Below are 5,269 nucleotides of genomic sequence, written 5' to 3'. Positions count from 1 at the left end.
CACACACACACACACACACACACACACACACACACACACACACACACAAAGTACAGTATGGGAGAATTGTAAATATACCTCTCCCTATAGCATACCACCTCGGAAGAGCCAAAAACTTACAGGTCCCCAGAATTACCTCTAAAAATAGTTGCACATAAAAACAACAAAACTTGAAGTTTGAGATAGTGGACCATCCCCTTGGGAAGCAGAGCCACACTTTAATATAGAGTTATAAGTCAAGAAATAGGCTGGAAAATGAGCAAACAATTCTGACCATAAAAAGTTACTATGGTGACAAGGAAAAGCAAAACACACTCAGAAGAGAACAAAGTCAAAATCCTTTCATCCAAAACCTTAAAGAAAAACAAGAATTACTCTCTGGCCATGGAAGAGTTCAAAAACAATTTAAAAAATCAAGTAAGACTGAGGAAAATTTGGGAAGAGAGATGAGAATGATGCAAGAAAATAATGAAAAAAAGAGTCGACAGCTTGGTAAAGGAGGTACAAAAAATACTGAAGTAAAAAACACCTTAAAAGACAGAATAGAACAAGTGGTAAAAGGAGGACAAAAATCCAAAGAGAAGAGCTCCTTAAAAAATAGAATTGGTCAAATGGAAAAGTGAGTACAAAAACTCATTTAAGTAAATAATTCCTTAAATTTAGAATTGGACAAGTGGAAGCTAATGACTTTATGAGATTAAGATTAAGCCAAGAAACAATCAAACATCAAAAGAATTAAAAGAAGAAGAAAATATGAAATATTTCATAGGAAAAACAACTAACATGGAAAACAGATCAAGGAGACATAATTTAACTATTATTGGACTACCTGGAAGTCATGATCAAAAAACGTGTTTAGACATCATCTTTAAAGAAATTGTCAATGAAAACTCTCCTGATATTCTAGAATGATAGAGCAAAAATATAAATTTAAAGAATCCACCAATCATCTCCTGAAAGAGATCCCAAAATGAAAACTCCCAGGAATATTATAGCAACATTCTAGACCTCCTAGATCAAGAATAAAATATTATGAGGACCAAAAGAAAGAATTCAAGTATCATGAAATGACAGTCAGAATAACACAAGATTTAGCAGATTCTACATTAAAGTATTAGAGGGCTTGGAACAGGTTATTCCATAGGGCAAAAGAACTAGTATTGCAACCAAGAATCACTTATCCAGCAAAACAGTATAATCCTTTAGGGGGGGAAATGGATATTCAGTAAACTAGAGGACTTTCAAGAATTCATGATAAAATGACTGTAAAAGAGTTGAATTTTTTTAAATGACTTTCAAGTGTAAGGTACAAAAGAAGCATAAAAAGGTAAACAGGAAAGAGAAATCATAAGAGATTTGATGGGGTCAAACTGTATTTCTGCATGGGAAATGATATTTATAACTCCTAAAACCTTCCTCATTATTAGGGCAGTTAGGAGTATATATAGGCAGAAAACAGAGGTGTGAGTTGAATGTGATGGTATGATTGTCTAAAAAATAAAACTAAAAAATGAGAAAGAGGAATGCACTAGGAGAAGGGGTAAGGACAGAGGTAAAATGGGATAAATTATCTGATATAAAAGAGTCATGAAAAAATTTTATAGTGGAGGAAGAAATGGGGGAAGTAGGGAGGGGAGAGGAACAAATGAATCTTACTCTCAGTGGAATTGGCTCAAAGATAGAATAATATACACACTTATTTACATGCAGAAATAGTCAATATGCCTGAAATTTTTCTCTAACCTGTAGGTGGCTGGAGTCAAACAAAGCAGGCTAGAGACAGGAGAGTCAGGAATCAAACAAAAGTTTAATTTTAAAGTGAGGAAAATGTTTGCAAGTGGAAGTCCTCATGAGAAGAACATCTTATGTTTTATGGCCAGGGTAGGGTTTTAAAGTATGAAAACCATAAAAAAAAATGGTGGAGTCCAACCCAGTCACTCTTAGGTCTTGAGTAAACAATTCCCATGGTGGTCATTTTTGGGGACAATACAGGCATTTTCGAATCCTATGGGAACAGTCTCTAAGTTATTAGAATCATTGAACCTTGTGATTATCTCAGATCTTAAGGGTCATTGAGTCTTGTGATCATTTAGCAGGGTATAGAACCAGAGTTAGAATGGCAGGAACAGGAGTGCAACACCTGGTTTAATTCACTTAGCAATTACAAGCACATGGTGGCCAGAGTGATAGGAGATGTGATTCATCACTCTCTGTTGTAGTATGTTGGCTCTACCTCTCAGGTTCCTAGGAGATAGGGAAACACTAACAAATCTAAATCATTACACATATCATATAAAACCATAAATCCTATGAGAGCATTTTCCATGGGGTGAGATCATCCAGAAGGTGAGAGCAAAGGATTGCTGTTATGCCAAGCTCAGGATACAGATTGTTTGCTGGGCCTTAGCTCTGGAAAACAGGGTGTCTCTTTTTATCTTGACATTTCCCCCTTTTGACCAAAGGAGTTGCCCCTAAAAGACCCTCTACCCTTATAGCCAATACAGGAGAGACAGGTATGCCACAGAAGGCCAGTTGGGCCAGGACAGAGATGTTGCCCAGGGGGTTAGTTCTTTGAGGGGACCTATTGGGTAAATATTTTTCAGGTACCATTGATAGCCATTGTTTGCTTGCAAGCAGAAAAAGGAGGGGAGAGAATGTAAAGGGAGAAAATGCCAACACACCCTTGAATTGGCCTTGGAAGTTGAGCACATAACAAAAAAGAAGAGGAGGAAAAATAAAAACTAGGATATTATACTCAGCTCTCAGCTGGAATCTTGGGGCAGCTTTAGCATCTGAATGTTAGCTACTTCTGGGTCCATTCTAAACTAACCTTTAGGTCCCCAGAGGGTTCTGCCATCCACTCAGGAGCCCAGACTTTCTTCAGATGATGCAGGAGTTCATACCCACAACTTTGGTAGCTTTAAGAATAATCAGAAGAATCTGGTAAGGGCCCTTAGGAAAAAAAAAAAACCCTTCTATCAATCTTTGAATCTGCTTCAGGTAAACATAACATAGGTTCTTAGTTTATAATCTCTAAATAACACATAGAGATGATCCAGTTTCCCAGCTATACAGGTCTAGGTTCAAACAATGCAACAAGGTTTGCTTACAATTCTCATAATGGCACAATTACATTAAGGCAGATCCAGATGAAACTACTTAGAGGGCTCACAATGGACTAGTTCTGAGAAGGGAGATTTACATGTCACCAAGGTAACCAAGAAAACTTAAATGTAAACATCTTAAAACAAAAGACCAAAGCAATACAATAGTTATAACCTATATTAGCTAACATCAAATCTCCTTGTATCCTAGCAACCCATTCTCAATGTCCATTTAACCAATACATTTTGTGTCCCAGATGTCTCATGGAGTTGTCTGATCCCTAGATGTCTTTTCTTGGACAAGAGACTTATTCTCAGGACAGCTACAAGGCTTTGTTTTTTCTGGTTCTAAATTTAGAGGTTCCTAGATCCTTCTGCTAGTTATATCATTTAGTAAATTTGTTTCACCAATCTCAAAACTTCAGAGAATTTCAGTTCATGTTCCATTTGCTATTACTATCCTTACCTAAATCCTATACTTGATATAAGAATATTTTATAAAAAAATTATGAACTACTTTTCTTTTTCTTAGCCAGCAGCACATAGCTTTGATAATTACTGCCTTATAATGTGGCTTAAGGTTTGATACTGTTAAACTTCCTTTCATATATATATATATATATATAATATATTTTTTATTATATTTTTATTAGTTCTTTGCTATTCTTGACTTTTCTCTTCATTTTTATTATATTGACCCTGCCTACCTATGAATAATTTATATTTTTCAAATTATTTAAATATGATATAGTTTTTGGGTTTGTTTTGGCAAATGAACTTCTAGGTATTTTATACTGTCTTAAGTTATTTCAAATGGGGTATCTATTACCATCTCTTCTTGAAGGGTTTTGTTTGTGATATATAGCAATGCTGATGCATCATGATGTCTGCAAAAAGAGATAGCTTTATTATCCCATTCCCTATTTTGATTCATTCTGTTTCTTTTTCTTCTTTTATTGCTTTTGCTAGGATTTCCAATACAATATTGAATAATATTGGTGACAGTGGGCATCTTTGTTTCATACCTGATCTTACTAGCAAGGCTTCTAGCTTAACCTCATTACAAATAATGTTTGCTGATAGTTTTAGATAAACATGTTTTTTAAAAATTTATTTAAATAAAACTCATTTTTACCTATATTTTCAAATTTGTAAAAATCAAAATGAGTGCTATACTTTATCAAATGCTTTCTATGCATCTGTTAATATGATTTTTTACTATTATTGATATAATAAATCATGTTACTAGTTTTCCTTAGGGTAAACCATCCCTACATTCCTGGTGTAAATCCCACTTATTCATAATGAATAATATTTGTAATATATTGTTGAAATCTTGTAACTAGCATTTTATTTAGGATTTTTGCATCCATATTCATTAATGAAATTGGTCTATAATTTTCTTTTCCCTGTTTTAACTCTTCCTGGTTTTAGCTATTAGTATTATATTTACTTTATAAAAGGAGTTTGGTAGGATCCTTTCTTTGCTTATTTCCCTGTATTTCATCACATAATCATATCATGTTTTCTGCCAATTTTTTTGCAAAAAAGTGGGGCACAACCATTATGTGAAGCTTTAAAATATGTACTGACTTTACTTAAAAATCATTTATTACTAGACTGCCTTTGGTGCAAGATTAGGATGCCTGAAATACTCATGAACATATGTTGAAATTGAACACTGACAATGTGTGCATGCTGGGAATTCACACTTGCATCCCAGTATAGTAACTCAGAGACATGCCAGTATCAATCTATTAGTTAAGAGATTTAGTAGCTCACTTACAAAACTTTTGATTATAGAAATTTGCTATAAAAGGAAAAAAAAAAGAGGGGCATAGTTTATGACATTGTCATATATCATAACAGGGAAAATCTCTCTTAGCTCTGTTTGATTCCAGGCATAAGTTATATCTGAAAACTAATCATGTAGTTACAGGGCATCCCTCAGGATAAGCTGGTCAGAATTTTCCTTTTCAGAAAGGAAATAGCACAATAGGTAAACAGAGTCAGGAGAATTCTACCTAGGCTGTGCCTAGATCATCTGCAAAACTTTTTCCAGGCAGAGAATCTACCTATAACAGTTCCAAGAATGCCACACATGCCATTTTGTACTGTTGGCTTCCTGACAATTCAGGCGACTATCCCTGTAATCGAAGCTCAAA

General features: G+C 34.6%; 1 long non-coding RNA gene across 1 annotated transcript in view; it reads right to left on the bottom strand.

Annotated features, from left to right (window-relative positions):
* LOC138149293 (uncharacterized) overlaps positions 1–5,269 on the bottom strand; it is a 33,397-nt gene that overhangs the window by 27,265 nt on the left and 863 nt on the right. Inside the window, exon 2 of the long non-coding RNA XR_011165279.1 lies at positions 2,831–2,952. This is a non-coding gene — a long non-coding RNA (uncharacterized lncRNA). The remainder of the gene's footprint in view (positions 1–2,830; positions 2,953–5,269) is intronic.

Source organism: Petaurus breviceps, unplaced genomic scaffold (assembly GCF_028583685.1).
Source record: "Petaurus breviceps papuanus isolate PSGF00001 unplaced genomic scaffold, PetGlider_PUasm1.0 90845, whole genome shotgun sequence".
NCBI classification, from domain to species: domain Eukaryota; kingdom Metazoa; phylum Chordata; class Mammalia; order Diprotodontia; family Petauridae; genus Petaurus; species Petaurus breviceps.
This window is presented reverse-complemented; position numbering and strand designations above follow the sequence as displayed.